At 46.4% G+C, this 18,158-nt stretch overlaps 1 non-coding gene and 1 pseudogene across 1 annotated transcript; one reads left to right on the top strand and one right to left on the bottom strand.

Moving 5' to 3' along the window:
• The first annotated feature begins 764 nt into the window (after positions 1-764).
• TRNAA-UGC (transfer RNA alanine (anticodon UGC)) lies at positions 765-836 on the top strand. The gene has a single exon. It is a non-coding gene; the product is annotated as a tRNA-Ala (tRNA).
• Positions 837-7,580: 6,744 nt separating this feature from the next.
• Positions 7,581-18,158, bottom strand: part of LOC141221835 (uncharacterized) — a 62,454-nt pseudogene continuing 51,876 nt past the window's right edge.

Raw genomic sequence — 18,158 nt, 5'->3', positions numbered from 1 at the left:
TCTGTGGTGCAACGTGACGTTGGTGGATGGAGCGAGACATGATGTCCCAGATGTGCTCAATCGGATTCAGGTCTGGGGAACGGGCGGCCAGTCCATAGCTTCAATGACTTCATCTTGCAGGAACTGCTGACACACTCCAGCCACATGAGGTCTGGCATTGTCCTGCATTAGGAGGAACCCAGGGCCAACCTCACCAGCATATGGTCTCACAAGAGGTCTGAGGATCTCATCTCGGTACCTAATGGCAGTCAGACTACCTCGGCGAGCACATGGAGGGCTGTGCTGCGGGCTGGTATGTTTATGCACAATCACCAGGGACCTTCCCAGCCTGATAATATCAGCTCTCAGTTGTCTGCTTTAATTAACTTTGCTGGTTACATGGGGGGATACACCACGTCATTTTTTTTTGTTTGTTTTTTATTTAATCATTAAAAGCTGCCTGATAAGCTCCACAGGGTGCAAAGTTATTATATGTTGGGTGGTTGTGCAATTATTTGTCTATATGTCTGTTCCTATGTCTAAATGTCTCTCTGTACGTCTGTTGGTCAATATATCTGTCTATCTATCTACTCAATCTATCTCCATTATCTATCTCCATGTCATTTATTGCTGTCTAAAAACGCTAGAAAAATGCAGGAAAAAAAGCACGTTTTTGCCGCTGCGTTTTTCCTGCCAAGAGATGTGGAAATGCTGCAGAAATTTCTGCTTTCAAATAAGTGTGAACATACCCTTAGGGTTTTGCATATGAGCATAACACACATGCAGGGGATGTAGCTCAGTGGTAGAGCGCATGCTTTGCATGTATGAGGCCCCGGGTTTAATCCCTGGCATCTCCATTGTCATGTATTCCACAGAGATCACTCTATATCTCACCATGCTGTCACTGTGTCAGGATTTCATCAGGGATTCCAACATATGGAATATATGTTAATGCCCTCTGTACAGTCACTGCCAGCTTCACAATAGCCCAATTATTAATATTACTCGCTGCCACCACCGGCCGAGTTTGAAATATAGTACAAGGCCTTGCCTGGCCAAACGCCTGCATTCTGGTAGTGTATGGCTTCTGGGAAGGGAACGATTACAGGACAAAAGAAACAGAACGATTAGACTTTATATTTAATCCAAATGGGAGGCAGTGTTTAGGAAAACTATACAAAAATGTTTACAAAAGGAGACAATACAATACATTAATAGTTACACCAAATAATAAGGATTAAAGAAGAGACTTACTATAAGATCGCTGAGACGATTCAATATAGGTGGATTTGATTTGAACGTTATCGAATATGACCCATTGCTTATAGTATCTATACCCCCCAGCCAACTATTTTATGCTGAAGGGAGAGACCCCCCTGGGATGACGTCACAGGGACTGGGCTCTAGCCTGCACATTTTATTAAAAACTTCTGGGATAACTCATCGCTCGTTGATCCCAGAATCCCAAAAGTGATACCATATTTCTATTATGATTTTACCTTCATTTAAGGACCACACACTGCATAGTTGCGACCTGCTATCCTAGTGCTTTAGTGCTACAGCTCCATGGAGGGGTTTGATAAAATATGCATAGCGTTATGTGATATTTCAGTTTTTCTTTTTTAATAATTTTGCAAAAATTTCTACATTTCAGTTTTTTTTCAGTCAAGATGGGGTGCAGAGTGTACTTTAATGAGGAAAAAATGAACTTTTTAGAGTTTACCAAATGGCTGCAATGAAACAAAGAGTGAAACATTTAAAGGGGTCTGAATACTTTCCGTATCCAATGTATTGCTCCATACAGTATGGGCCCCATATAATGCTCCATACAGTATGGCCCCATATAATGCTCAATATAGTATGGGCCCCATATAATGCTCCATACAGTATGGCCCCATATAATGCTCAATATAGTATGGCCCCATATAATGCTCCATACAGTATGGCCCCATGTAATGCTCCATACAGAAAAAAAATAATAATCAAATACTACCCTCTCCTTGTTCCCCGCTGGCCGCAGGTCCTGTCTCCACAGCGTGTTCCGGCTCTCTGCACTGTGACTGCCCAGCACAGAGGGGGCGCTGTAGTGATCGCGCCCTCTTCCCTGAGATGTCACAGAGTCGGAAGACACCGGAGCTGCGGAGGAACGTGGAGAGATGAGTATCGCGAGCAGTTTAAAGCAATGTGGGACGCGGTGCCAGAGCCCATGCTGTACTGCTCTGCCAGCTATATAGTGGCCGATTCCGGGTACTGCACACCTGACCCTATTCATATGATCTGCAGTACCCCGCTGTAGCCACTATGCAGTTGTTGGCGCTGTGCTGTTCCAGTCTGCAAATAATCACATCCAACCGGCACCAAGAACAGCTGATCGCGCGTGCCGGGGGTCGCGTCCCCATTAATCTAATATTGGTCGCCTATCCTAAGGGTAAGTCATCAATATAAAAGAGCTGGACATCCCCTTTATCTGTTGCCACTACCCCTATACCAACTAATGGTAAATCCCTCCCTCACTTATCATTATGTGCTGCTAATGTTACGTAACAACATTCTATATAGTGAAGTCACAACCAGACATAGAGATGGTAAATATTATTTATTTTTAGGAACATTTGGACAAATAATGGAATATATGAGGATATCATAGTCTGGGGCTGCAGCTGTTATCAGCATCTCTGCACATGATGAAATCAGGGTCTCTATGAAGCAGATGAGGGATCTGTGGATCATTATGGAAATGATCTGTAACTTCTGCAGATTTCTGTAAAGAGAAGACACCAAATTATTACATCTCATCAATAGATTCCCAGTAAAAAGTTAATAATCAGCTGGAAAATATAAAAAAGCAAATTCTAATATCTACTTACATGAAGGACAAGTCATTCTGATCTAATTCCTCAATGTTCTCCAGACTTGGATCATCCTTCTATGAAAAGGAGAAAAGAACAATTACTTATATGTCACATGTGATATAGATATCATGGGGCAGCGGGAATGAGAGGTGACTTACCATCGGGTGTTTTTGGGGTGTTCATGGCCCTTCATGCTTGGTAAGATGTTGACCAAAGCTGATGGTAAACTAAAGAGAGATCAGAACAGCAGGAGGTTAAAGGTGATATTTTTTACAGTCTTGTAATGAATGTAGTGTTAATGTATGCATTGCTCCCTTACCTGGGCTGGGGTCAGTATGTTCTCCACCACTGTCTGCACCATGAACATGGTGCTTCAATGGAAGCAGTGGTTACGGCACAGGGGGCACAGAGGGTTGGAGCGGAGCCATCTAGTAATACATCCCTGATGGAAGGTGTGGTCACATGGAAGGACCGTGACCTGCTCTCCGATCTCATATTCGGTCATACAGATGATACATGACTCGGCCTCCTCCTGTGCGGTTAAATCCCTTGTTGGGAGATTTGCAATTAGCAGTGCTCTCCTGCGAACCCAATGCTGCCGCCTCTGCCGCACAGGTAGATTTTGTGCAGGTGGCTCCACAGCATTGCTGTCGCTCTGACGTCCATCACTGGTAGAAGGTCTTTCCTCGTCTCTTGGAGGAGACCGTCCATCACTGGTAGAAGGTCTCTCCTGCACAGGTAGGTTTTGTGCAGGTGGCTCCACCTGTGGCAGTGGTGGTGTCATCACACCCACTTCCTCCAGTTGAATGGGTGGGAGGGGACGGCCGCCATCCCTGCTGCTCTCTCCGGAGGGCTCTGCAGGGGCTGGTCTTAGAGGAGAGCGGCTTCTATCCCTGCTCTCTTCCTGTCCTCTACGCCGTGGAGGATCTCTGGCCCGTCTCCATCTCCTCTCAGTGACATTGCTGTCTCTCTGACGTCCATCACTGGTAGAAGGTCTTTCCTGATCTCTTGGAGAAGACCTTCTTCCATCACTGGTAGAAGGTCTTTCCTGATCTCTTGGAGGAGACCTCCTCCGTCCATGGACAATTATGGCCTGACCTATAAACAAATAAGAATTTATCTGAATTATTTCCAATTTTAGTAAACACTTTTTGGCTATAGTGATGGGTCCTTCTACTGCTGTGGTGTTTAGGGAGAGGGGAACCCTAGAAAGAATTGACTTTATTTTGGCCTTAGTTAACCTGCACTGTCTGTCCTGAAATGTGTGCCATCATACCCCAGGGATATCTCCTCCCAGGAAAGCCCTATAGTGTGGGAATATTGTGGATCTCCCCCAAATATTTCCCTTACCTTGATTTTCTGGTCGGCGCAGCCATGCCTCATTGTCAGCAATCAGCTGGCGCAGCTCCCGGGCGCTCATGACTTAGGTACCTGGAGCTGGCTGATAGAATATTGGAGAACTAAGCTCTCCGGTGGCACCGGTGTTATTGTGCTCTGATCAAAGATCAAGAAGAATAAATGGAAGTAATCACCAGATGTGTAACACAAACTAGTTCGCTCTTCCACAACCAAAGTGAAGTCTCAGCAAAAGCATCAACTCAAGAAATGGCGCTGATGTCACAGTGCTCAGAGATTATATACCCTCAGGACATTCCATGATGTCATTATGACATCATAACTGAGTGACCCCCTAATCCTGAGCATTGTGACATCAGAGCAGCCAGGCCGCCATGTTTGCTGCCAACTGGTGAATGAGGCAGAGAATGTGGAATAGAAATATCCCATCTGATTAATAGAATATAAATGTATATAAATCTGTGTTGGAAAAGATAGAAAAATCAGTTTTCTCCATGTTTGTAAATAGTCGTTTTTTTGCTTTGGTAGATATTATATACATGTTATATATGGTATAAATTATCCTCTGCTGTAAATGATAAGAATGGAATGTTATTCTTTATCATTTATAGTTGTGGGTGATACATTATTGCTAAACAATAAACAACTCACCGACCTGTCAGGGAAATGATCAGGTTATATAAATGAGTGAAAATAGAATAAATAATAATAGAAGGTAAAGTATACAAATGCCTCTAAAAAAAAAAGTCATCAGTTTTTTTTACTTTTCTGTACCACCAGGGCCGTCCTACATGACATACATGGATTTTACCTGGGTGTCTCGTGCCCCTATAATAATGTGTCCCTATCACTCAGTTACCCCAAATCCACAAAACTATCTATTAGAACAGGACCTGGACTGGTAATCTTCCTACCTGGCAGATTCCCTGTGGACGCCTCGGGTGGGCTGGTCAGTGGATCACCAGCAAGGTGCAGATTTAGCCCTCCTAAAGTATAACAATAGTACAGTGGTGGCCAAAAGTATTGGCACCCCTGCAATTCTGTCGGATGATACTCAGTTTCTTCCTGAAAATGATTGCAATCACAAACTCTTTGGTATTATTATCTTCATTTAATTTGTCTTCAATGAAAAAAAACAAAAAGAATTGTCCTAAAGCTAAATTGGATATAATTCCACACCAAACCTAGAAAAGGGGGTGGACAAAAGTATTGGCACTGTTTGAAAAATCATGTGATGCTTCTCTAATTCATGTAATTAACAGCACCTGTAACTTACCTGTGGCACCTAACAGGTGTTGGCAATAACTAAATCACACTTGCAGCCAGTTAACATGGATTAAAGTTGACTCAACCTCTGTCCTGTGTCCTTGTGTGTACCATATTGAGCATGGAGAAAAGAAAGAAGACCAAAGAACTGTCTGAGGACTTGAGAAACCAAATTGTGAGGAAGCATGAGCAATCTCAAGGCTACAAGTCCATCTCCAAAGACCTGAATGTTCCTGTGTCTTCCGTGCGCAGTGTCATCAAGAAGTTTAAAGCCCATGGCACTGTGGCTAACCTCCCTAGATGTGGACGGAAAAGAAAAATTGACGAGAGATTTCAACGCAAGATTGTGCGGATGGTGGATAAAGAACCTCTACTAACATCCAAACAAGTTCAAGCTTCCCTGCAGTCCAAGGGTACAACAGTGTCAACCCGTACTATCCGTCGGCGTCTGAATGAAAAGGGACTGTATGGTAGGATACCCAGGAAGACCCCACTTCTTACCCCGAGACATAAAAAAGCCAGGCTGGAGTTTGCCAAAACTTACCTGAGAAAGCCTAAAACGTTTTGGAAGAATGTTCTCTGGTCAGATGAGACAAAAGTCGAGCTTTTTGGGAAAAAGCATCAACATAGAGTGTACAGGAAAAAAAAGAGGCATTCAAAGAAAAGAACACGGTCCCTACAGTCAAACATGGTGGAGGTTCCCTGATGTTTTGGGGTTGCTTTGCTGCCTTTGGCACTGGACTGCTTGACCGTGTGCATGGCATAATGAAGTCTGAAGACTACCAACAAATTTTGCAGCATAATGTAGGGCCCAGTGTGAGAAAGCTGGGTCTCCCTCAGAGGTCATGGGTCTTCCAGCAGGACAATGACCCAAAACACACTTCCAAAAGCGCTATAAAATGGTTTGAGAGAAAGCACTGGAGACTTCTAAGGTGGCCAGCAATGAGTCCAGACCTGAATCCCATAGAACACCTGTGGAGAGATCTCAAAATGGCAGTTTGGAGAAGGCACCCTTCAAATATCAGGGACCTGGAGCAGTTTGCCAAAGAAGAATGGTCTACAATTCCAGCAGAGCATTGTAAGAAACTCATTGATGGTTACCGGAAGCGGTTGTTCGCAGTTATTTTGGCTAAAGGTTGTGCAACCAAGTATTAGGCTGAGGGTGCCAATACTTTTGTCCGGCCCATTTTTGGAGTTTTGTGTGAAATGATCAATGATTTGATTTTTGCTTCATTCTCTTTTGTGTTTTTTCCTTGCAAGCAAATTAAATGAAGATAATAAGACCAAAGAATTTGTGATTGCAATCATTTTCAGGAAGAAACTGAGTATTATCTGACAGAATTGCAGGGGTGCCAATACTTTTGGCCACCACTGTAACTATAACAATAGTATGTTTGCATACTATAGCGCTACAGAGTGCTACTTTATTTGTTGGTTATATATGGAGATGGCTACTCTTAGTAAGCACCTGTACACACCGGTTTTCTGTTTTGAAAGTGACGGTCAGTCTTTTGATATTTGTATACATAGGATTTCTGAATGATCACTCCACCCCTAAGCCTCAGGAGGTTTTAATTATAGCAGGATCCTACCCTCCCATATACATGTAGACTTTAGTATAAGATTGGATTCACACTAGGTAGGTTCCTGGCAACGAGAGTCGCCTTACCATGGCTATCGGGTACACATGAATTGGCTAATTTATGCGCTAAGAATTCTCATTTATTTCTATTTTCTAGAGCAGTAATGCAATTCAAATTTCATACATTTCATGTTTTCATGCTATAGCGCTACAGAGTGCTACTTTATTTGTTAGTTATATAGATGGCAACTCTTAGTAAGCACCTGTACAGACCAGTTTTCTGTTTTGGAAGTGACGGTCAGTCTTTTGATAGCTGTTATTAATAACCAGGGAACATTTTGGGCTAATGGCCCCTTTCCCTGGCTAGTAATATCAGCCCCCAGCAGACGGCTTTCCCTCTGCTGGTTATGAAAATTTGGCCAGAGCCCCCTCTGTTTTTTTAATCTAATTCTTTATTTTACACATAATGTACACTGGGCTTGAAATAAAGACAAACACTCCTTTATTAAAATAAAAATAAAAAAGTATTATATTCACCTTTACACCTAATTCACCAAAGCCTTTGTCCCCTGTAAAAGAGAAAAAAATAAAAAAACACCATAATGCTCACCTTAACACCTAATCCCTGATGCCTTTGTCACCTGTAAACGACAAAAAGTAGTAAACCACCATAATACTCACCTGTCTGCCGTGAATATAATCCATACTGTCCCACGACAATCCGGATGACTTGGAGAAGAGTCACATCAGCAGTCACTAATGTGACTGCTCTCCACGACAGCCCGCTCACACTGACACAAGAGTGTAATCTCTCCTGCAGGTGATGCCGCCTTTCTACCGCTGCTGATGGCCTGCAACCAATCATCAGACATAAGCAATGTCAGGAGATCATCATGGGGTGCAGTGCTTGTCACGGTGCGTATCTGGGAGGTAAGTGCTCTATGCTTTCTTCTTAATTCATTGGGACAATAGAAAAGCGCCATCCAGTAGGGAACAATCTCTTTAAAATACGGGAAAAGGAGAATTGCATTTTTTTTTAATCTGTTCAATAAAAGGCATAAAAAATAAAATCGCCTCCTTTTTTCCCCATATTTTAAATATAAACAAATAATGAAAAAATTAAAGAAAAATAGTTTTGTCTTGTCCCTAATAGTCCAGACTATGAGAATATGATGTTATTTATGCTGCATGATTATAAAAGAGAAAAAATAATAGAGAAAATCTATTAGTAGATAGTCATAGATTAGTGACTCTTGGAGATGAGAACAAATCCATGGGTGTCCATACAGGGGATGTAGCTCAGTGGTAGAGCGCATGCTTTCCCTGTATGAGGCCCTGGGTTCAATCCCCGACATCTCCATGTTTTGTGATAAAAAAAACTAGTAAAGCTTCCAAATATTCAGGAATCTGATACGTGTGAGTATACAGCGGCTCGTCTGTCTGGGTGTAACACAGAACTAAATATCAGATATTTGCTTTTGAAAATGTTATGCAGAGTGATTGTTGGACACTAGGGGGCAGTGTAATCAGCACAATACACCTACATACATCGCTAGAGACTAGAGAGGAGGAAATCAGTTTTCAGGACCAGCGGCCGCAACAGTTATTCTGTGGCCGCTGGACAGGAGCCCCCCAAACCTAATCCCACCTGCTGGTATATTATGTGAGTGCTGTGTGCTATTAGTACAGTGGGGAAAATAAGTATTTGATACGCTGCTGATTTTGCCAGGGGCGGACACAGACTGTAGTGAGCCCCACATAACACTGCATACAGAATACTGGCCCCCATATAACGCTCCATGCAGGCTGTTCCCCCCTTACAATGCCCCATTACACGAGCGATATCTATTGTGAATTCTACAATAGCCCAGAAACCGGCAAATCCTCACAGCGCACAGTGCAGACCGGACAGTATAGTCCTCCATACAGTATTATGGGCACCATATAATGCTCCATACAGGATACTGACCCCCTTATAATGCTCCATACAGGATACTGGCCCCCATATAACGCTCCATACAGGATACTGACCCCCTTATAATGCTCCATACAGGATACTGGTCCCCATATAATGCTCCATACAGGATACTGGTCCCCATATAATGCTCCCTACAGGATACTGGTCCCCATATAACGCTCCATACAGGATACTGTCCCCCATATAATGTTCCATACAGAATACTGACCCCCATATAACACTCCATACAGAATATTGGCCCCATGTAATGCTCCATGCAGGCTGTTCCCCCCTCATAATGCCCCATGCAGGATGTCACACATCCCCCCACCAGATAATGCCCCATGCAGGATGTCACACACCCCCCCACCATATAATGCTCCATGCAGGATGTCACACCCACTTTCCCCCCACCATATAATGCCCCATGCCCCATACATGAAAAAAATAAAAAAAATCCAATACTCACCTCACTTCTTACCTGCTGCTGGCGCTGCTCCGGACTCCAGCGTCGCCCGCGTCTTCCCGCTCTGCACTGTGACAGGTCAGGAGAGAGCGCGCGCGGTGTAAAGACATCACCGCGCCCTCTGACCTGAGACGTCACAGTCAGAGGACGCGGAAGACGCTGAGGAGGCACGGGGAGGGGTAAGTATTGTGCCGGCGCCGTCACATGACCGGAGATGTCCCTGCGCTCAGCATGGTGCCGGGGAACCATGTGGAGCGCAGGGACATCTCCGGTCATGTGACGGCGGGAGGTCCTGCGGGGGGGCTCCATGAAGAGACGCACAAGAGGGGGGTCCCGAAGGGGCCCCGACCGGCCGGGCCCCATGCTGGAGTCAGGGCAGTCATGCCCTGATGGCGGCCCTGCTGGAGGCTGGAGGGGCCCCCTCTCCCTCGGGGGCCCCCGTTCAATGAACCGGCTGCACAGGCGGTAGTTCCGCCCCTGACTCCACCAGCAGAATAGTGTGTGCAGCTCTGGATTATAATACAGGATGTAACTCAGGATCAGTAATGTAATGAATGTACACAGTGACTCCACCAGCAGAATAGTGTGTGCAGCTCTGGAGTATAATAAAGGATGTAACTGAGGATGACTAGAGAATCAGTAATGTAATATATGTGCACAGTGACTGCACCAGCAGAATAGTGAGTGCAGCTCTGGAGTATAATGCAGGATGTAAGTCAGGATCAGTAATGTAATGAATGTAGACAGTGACTGCACCAGCAGAATAGTGAGTGCAGCTCTGAATTATAATACAGGATGTAACTCAGGATCAGTAATGTAATGAATGTAGACAGTGACTCCACCAGCAGAATAGTGTGTGCAGCTCTGGAGTATAATAAAGGATGTAACTGAGGATGAGTAGAGAATCAGTAATGTAATATATGTGCACAGTGACTGCACCAGCAGAATAGTGAGTGCAGCTCTGGATTATAATACAAGATGTAACTCAGGATGAGTAATGTAATGTATGTACACAGTGACTGCACCAGCAGAATAGTGAGTACAGCTCTGGAGTATAATACAGGATGTAACTCAGGATCAGTAATGTAATGTATATACACAGTGACTGCACCAGCAGAATAGTGAGAGCAGCTCTGGAGTATAATACAGTATATAACTCAGGATCAGTGCAGGATCAGTAATGTAATGTATGTACACAGTGACTCCACCAGCAGAATAGTGAGTGCAGCTCTGGAGTATAATACAGGATGTAACTGAGGATCAGTAGAGGATCAGTAATGTAATGTATGTGCACAGTGACTGCACAAGCAGAATAGTGAGTGCAGCTCTGGAGTATAATACAGGATGCAAGTCAGGATAAGTACAAGATTAGTAATGTAATATATGTACACAGTGACTGCACCAGCAGAATAGTGAGTACAGCTCAGGATTATAATACAGGATGTAACTCAGGATCAGTAATGTAATGTATGCACACAGTGACTGCACCAGCAGAATAGTGAGTGCAGCTCTGGAGTATAATATAGGATGTAACTAAGGATCAGTACAGGATCAGTAATGTAATGTATGTATACAGTGACTGTACCAGCAGAATAGTGAGTGCAGCTCTGGAGTATAATACAGGATGGAACTCAGGATCAGTAATGTAATGTATGTACACAGTGACTGCACTAGCAGAATAGTGAGTGCAGTTCTGGGGTATAATAAGGGATGTAACTCAGGATCAGTACAGGATCAGTAATGTAATATATGTACACAGTGGTGCACCAGCAGAATAGTGAGTGCAGCTCTGGAGTATAATACAGGATGTAACTCAGGATCAGTAGAGGATCAGTAATGTAATGTATGTACACAGTGACTACACCAGCAGAATAGTGAGTGCATCTCTGGAGTATAATACAGGATGTAGCTCAGGATCAGAACCGGATCAGTAATGTAATGTATGTGCACAGTGACTGCACCAGCAGAATAGTGAGTGCAGCTCTGGAGTATAATACAGGATGGAACTCAGGATCAGTAATGTAATGTATGTACACAGCGACTGCACTAGCAGAATAGTGAGTGCAGTTCTGGAGTATAATACAGGATGGAACTCAGGATCAGTAATGTAATGTATGTACACAGTGACTGCACTAGCAGAATAGTGAGTGCAGCTCTGGAGTATAATACAGGATGTAACTCAGGATCAGTACAGGATCAGTAATGTAATATATGTACACAGTGGCTGCACCAGCAGAATAGTGAGTGCAGCTCTGGAGTATAATACAGGATGTAACTCAGGATCAGTACAGGATCAGTAATGTAATGTATGTACACAGTGACTGCACCAGCAGAATAGTGAGTTCAGCTCTGGAGTATAATACAGGATGTAACTCAGGATCAGAACCGGATCAGTAATGTAATGTATGTGCACAGTGACTGCACCAGCAGAATAGTGAGTGCAGCTCTGGAGTATAATACAGGATGGAACTCAGGATCAGTAATGTAATGTATGTACACAGTGACTGCACTAGCAGAATAGTGAGTGCAGCTCTGGAGTATAATACAGGATGGAACTCAGGATTAGTAATGTAATGTATGTACACAGTGACTCCACCAGCAGAATAGTGAGTGCAGCTCTGGAGTATAATAAAGGAATTAACTGAGGATGAGTAGAGGATCAGTAATGTAATGTATGTACACAGTGACTGCACCAGCACAATAGTGAGTTCAGCTCTGGAGTATAATACAGGATGTAACTCATGATCAGTACAGGATCAGTAATGTAATGTATGTACACAGTGACTGCACCAGCACAATAGTGAGTTCAGCTCTGGAGTATAATACAGGATGTAACTCAGGATCAGTACAGGATCAGTAATGTAATGTATGTACACAGTGACTACACCAGCAGAATAGTGAGTGCAGCTCTGGATTATAATACAGGATGTAACTCAGGATCAGTAATGTAATGTATGTACACAGTGACTGCAGCAGCAGAATAGTGAGTGCAGCTCTGGAGTGTAATACAGGATGTAACTCAGGATCAGTAATGTAATGAATGTACACAGTGACTCCACCAGCAGAATAGTGTGTGCAGCTCTGGATTATAATACAGGATGTAACTCAGGATCAGTAATGTAATGAATGTACACAGTGACTCCACCAGCAGAATAGTGTGTGCAGCTCTGGAGTATAATAAAGGATGTAACTGAGGATGACTAGAGAATCAGTAATGTAATATATGTGCACAGTGACTGCACCAGCAGAATAGTGAGTGCAGCTCTGGAGTATAATGCAGGATGTAAGTCAGGATCAGTAATGTAATGAATGTAGACAGTGACTGCACCAGCAGAATAGTGAGTGCAGCTCTGAATTATAATACAGGATGTAACTCAGGATCAGTAATGTAATGAATGTAGACAGTGACTCCACCAGCAGAATAGTGAGTGCAGCCCTGGAGTATAATACAGGATGTAACTGAGGATCAGTAATGTAATGAATGTACACAGTGACTACACCAGCAGAATAGTGTGTGCAGCTCTGGAGTATAATAAAGGATGTAACTGAGGATGAGTAGAGAATCAGTAATGTAATATATGTGCACAGTGACTGCACCAGCAGAATAGTGAGTGCAGCTCTGGAGTATAATGCAGGATGTAAGTCAGGATCAGTACAGGATCAGTAATGTAATATATGTACACAGTGACTGCACCAGCAGAATAGTGAGTGCAGCTCTGGATTATAATACAGGATGTAACTCAGGATCAGTAATGTAATTTATGTACACATTGAATGCACCAGCAGAATAGTGAGTGCAGCTCCGGAGTATAATGCAGGATGTATCTCATGGTCAGTAATGTAATGTATGTACACAGTAACTCCACCAGCAGAATAGTGAGTGCAGCTCTGGAGTATAATAAAGGAAGTAACTGAGGATGAGTAGAGGATCAGTAATGTAATGTATGTGCACAGTGACTGCACCAGCAGAATAGTGAGTGCAGCTCTGGAGTATAATACAGGATGTAAGTCAGGATCAGTACAGGATCAGTAATGTAATATATGTGCACAGTGACTGCACCAGCAGAATAGTGAGTGCAGCTCTGGAGTATAATACAGGATGTAACTCAGGATCAGTACAGGATCAGTAATGTAATGTATGTACACAGTGACTGCACCAGCAGAATAGTGAGCGCAGCTCTGGAGTATAATACAAGATGTAACTCAGGATCAGTAATGTAATGTATGTACACAGTGACTGCACCAGCAGAATAGTGAGTGCAGCTCTGGAGTATAATACAGCAGGTAACTCAGGATCAGTACAGGATCAATAATGTAATGTATGTACACATTGACTGCACCAGCAGAATAGTGAGTGCAGCTCTGGAGTATAATACAGGATGTAGCTCAGGATCAGTAATGTAATGTATGTACACAGTGACTCCACCAGCAGCATACTGGGTGCAGCTCTGATCAGCTGCTAGTCAGTGTGCTGATTACGGGTGTGGTGGCTGCAGATCCTGCTGTGAGCTCCTGATCTCTGAGAACCAACACCTCTCCACCTGGGGACCTGCTCTCTCTCTTTCCCGGAGGGAGAGCTGGTTTCTGGGATGAGTGATGGAGCCAAGTCCCATTCTTCTGCTTCCCGAACCAGGCCGGCGGGGGGCAGAAGAAACCAGCAACCGGCCTGCACATCAGAGGACTCGGGGGTGAGACGCTGCACCAGGAGTCACAGCAATGTGGCTCCTACTCCCCCCGGGATTGTGGAGACCCCCAGAAGCCGCAAGGCTTCCAGCATGGAGGAAAAGCCTGACAGCGGCGTGCAAGATGGCGCTCCTTCCAGAGGAAAGCTGAGTGCTCACGGAGGTGAGGCCGACCTCCCTGAGGGGGGGTGGGCGCAGCAGGGACCCCGGGAGTCTGTGTCCACATATGCCTCCCGGGTCATGATCCACCTCCGTGAGTATGAAGATGCCAGTAAGCTCATCAGGAGGCTACGGGAGGAGCTGCGCTGCACAAGCGCCAAAGCTGCAGGGGCCTCCAAACCAAGGAAGGCCAAGCTCCAAGCCAAGGTAAAAAGACTGAGCAGTGAAATTCAACGCCTGGAACTTAGGAAAGCCACCATCAGGGAGCAGAGTGGTCCTTTCAAAGAAAAACTTATAAATGAAGACTGCTTTAGAGAAATGGCTGATACCAGAGAGCAAAGGCAGATGGGGCTGCAGCCTGAGAGCCAGGTGGATGATGAGAGTGATGATGACCAGCAGGAAGCCCCACCTGGTAGCCTGCAAAGTCACCCGCAGGCCACGTGCAGCGAGCTCCCTGCAGGACAGGCGACAGTGACATCCGGTCGCAGTTCTGCCGGCTCTGGGGAGGACAGTGACAGCAGCGGCCAGGGAGGGGCGCTAATGGCGGAGATTAAACTCCTGGAGTCCCCAGTGTGCCTCCAAAGCTTCCATCTTGGTGACGATCTACCAGAAGAGGCACCTGGGGGCCACAAAAAGGCAAAGAAGACCAAGCCAAAGCTGCAGGAAGCGGTAAGATACGTATATGCCCCCCTCCCTGTACCCCCTGAGTCGGCGGCAGGCTCAGCTCGCTGTATAAGCCCCGTTGCTCAGCCCAGCCCGGGTTCTGCTGTGGATCCGGTGCAAAGGCGCGGGGAGATTACAGAGCGCGGTAGTGAGGCGCAGAGCTCCGTCTCTGCTTGTAGTAGTGGGAACGTAGCAGGAGGTGCATCAGCCGAGAGGCTGGACAGTGAGGGCGGCCCGGCGGCGGGCGTTCCATCAGGCCACGATGCTGTGGTGCGCTCCTCAGTGGGAGGGGGGAGCAGCCCGGTGTCGGGGGCAGCTCCGGTAGCCTCGGCTCCTCTGAATGCTGTTGCCGCTGATCACTTAGTTGAGAAGCGGCGGCAGTGTGAGGGGGCAGTTGGGGCTGAGCGCTCCGGTCCTCCCACGAAAGTGCTATTTTGTGTTGGCGTTGCTGGTCCGGAAGATCCTGATGCTAAAGATCAGCGGCGCCTAACTGCAGCTAGAGATCAGTGGCACATTATACCAAATGCCAAACAGCGGAAATTACCGACCGATGATGTGGAGGGCACACATAAGACCGGGGGTGAGGTCGCCTCCAGTTCTATGGAGGTGACTGAGCCCCTTGTGCCTGATGCGGAGGTCAAAAGGTCATCCACCATTGTTACTGGTCCAGCAGGAATGAATGTGGTGGTGGAGGTGAATGAGGATAATTCATTGTCTGGTGGTGTGGTTGCTGGTTTGGTGGAGGGTAAGATGGAGGTGGGTAATGGTGATACTGTTGGGGCTGACGTGGTCACTGGTCCGGTTGCCCCCCCGGGGGTGGCAACACCTGTCCGGAGTTATGCCAGTGTCACCTCCGGGGCAAATAGGGCATCCTCCTCGTCTCCGGGCTTTGGGGACGGCATGTTGCAACGTCGCCTTCTGGAGGCTCTAAAGAAGGGGGAGAGATCACTAATGGTAGAGGGTCGAGAGGTTGATCTATCGTTCTGGATAGAGAGGCATGGCCTCGGGGCCTTCCGAGAGCAAAAAGGGGGAGATAGTGTGGTCCCTCCCAACAGCCGGGCCAGGCAGTGTGCGTAGGAATGTGGTCCGTCTTCGGTGGAGGGGCAGTGATGCATGTCCTCCAAGGTCTAAAGTTGAGGAGCTCCTGCTGAGGATGGGCTTCAAGGCGATTGACATCTACGTCTTGATACATCCCTATTCCACGCCTGAGTTTGATGTCAGCTTTGTTCGGCCGGAGGGGCTTGAGCTCTTCTGGGCGAATTATGAGTTGGCAAAAAATGAGCCCGGCTGGCGAGACTTTGCCGTTCAGGCAGTGTCTCGCCAAAAACAGATCAAGAAAGTGACCGTGATGACTCGTAATGAGTCGCTTTCTTGCTATGACATCATGACTTCGCTTGGTCGGTATGGAGAGGTGGTGGAGATGCCAAAGAAAAACCGCGACGAGTTTGGTATCTGGTCAGGGGCCTGGACGTTTATGGTAAAACTTAAGCGTTCAGGTGGTACGGTTGCCCACATTCCATCGTCTGCCTTCCTGGGTAGGGATCGTGTCCTGGTCTTCTACCAGGGGCAACCGAAGCTCTGTCACAGGTGCGGCGACCCCACACACTTCAGTGCAAACTGCACCGTGCAGAAATGCGCGTTGTGTGGGGGTGTCGGCCATCTTGACGCCTCTTGTGTGGAGATTAGGTGCCACCTGTGTGGTGAGTTAGGTCACCCATTCAGCCGTTGTCCTCGCTCCTTTGCTAATGCAGTCGAGACCCCGGTGGGAGTAAGCCGTGAGGCCGATTCTGCTGGGGAGGGGACTAGCAGGGGTGGGGGAGCTGAGGGGCCAGGGAAGAAAAGCAATAAAAAGACGCCTGCCCAGCTGAGGCGTCTAGACAAGCGCAGACAGGAGAGGGAGCGGGGCGAGCCCCAGACTACCGGGGCAGCCCCTGTCCTGGATGCCAGTCTTGCTGCTGAGGCCCCGAGGGATGATGAGTTGGATGAGGAGGTCAGGAGGATCCACAGGGAGGAAACTGCCTCTTCTTCAGAATCCTCCCATTATGAAAGTATGGATGAGGATAATAAGCGGTGGCTAGAGAACAAGCGTAAGCTCGGCACCAAAAAGAAGAAAAAGAAGGGAGATAAAACATCTTCTCCCACTCTGACCAAGGTACCTAAGGAAGTTAAAACCGACTCCCCTCTAGTTGGTCTTTCTAACCGGTTCCAAGCCCTTGATAACATTTCTTCCTCTGAGGAGGAGGCTGAGGGTGAGGATCCGGCTTCAGCGGAGCTTACAGGGGGCGCCGAGTCTCCTTCTCCTGGGGATGCAAGGTCCTTGGGGGGAGGGAATGGCCCAGAGTCCGGAGACGAGGACGAAAAAAGAAGGAAAAATGTGGGAATGGACACCTCTGTGTCATTAAAGAGGGGGAAGGATTCCTCCTCTGAGGCAGAGGATAAGGGGAGTGGGAAGAAGAAAGTCATCTAACTCAATCACCAATGATGGCGGTACCCACTCCGTTGACGCTGGCGTCCATTAATGTCGCCAGCATTAAGTCAAACATGGCTAGATTTGCGGCCTTTGATTTTCTCAGCCGGGTTGAAGCTGACATTTTCTTTTTGCAAGAGACCAGGCTGCCAAATATGGCAGAGGTGTTTATAGCTAAGAGGGAGGGGAGACTCGGGCCCTCCTATTGGTCTCTTGCGGCTGAGCCGTATAGCGGAGTGGCGGTCCTTTTTACCGCACCGGTAGAATGCCGACGGGTTATTGAGTTAGAAATGGGGAGGTGCCTGATATTAGATGTCCTCATGAAGGGACAAGAGCTTCGGCTCATTAACATCTATGGTCCCCAATCTAAATGGGATCGGAAGTGTCTCTTTATGAGGATCAAGCCCTACCTTTTTACGAGTCGGCAGGTCGTCTTTGGAGGGGACTTCAACACTGTCACGAGGCCCCGGGATAGAGGAGGTTCCAGAGACAAGCTGACTTATGATAGCGTCGCCCTTAATAGTATAGCTAGTGAGGCTGGCCTGGTGGATGTCCACATCCGGCACACCGCAGGCCACGAGGGGTTCACCTATCATAGAGGTAACTGTAGGTCCAGGATAGACAGGTTTTATTTAAAGGAGGAAGCCGTCTCTTCAGCAGTATCTGTTGTTGAGGTGGAGTTCTCCGATCACTGTTTGATTTTGTTTTCCCTGAATGTTACAGAGACCC

Source organism: Phyllobates terribilis, unplaced genomic scaffold (genome assembly GCF_046119375.1).
Source record: "Phyllobates terribilis strain yellow unplaced genomic scaffold, ASM4611937v1 Scaffold_339__1_contigs__length_2057567, whole genome shotgun sequence".
Taxonomy (NCBI): Eukaryota; Metazoa; Chordata; class Amphibia; order Anura; family Dendrobatidae; genus Phyllobates; species Phyllobates terribilis.
The sequence above is the reverse complement of the archived record's forward strand: the minus strand, read 5'-3'. Positions and strand labels throughout refer to the sequence as shown.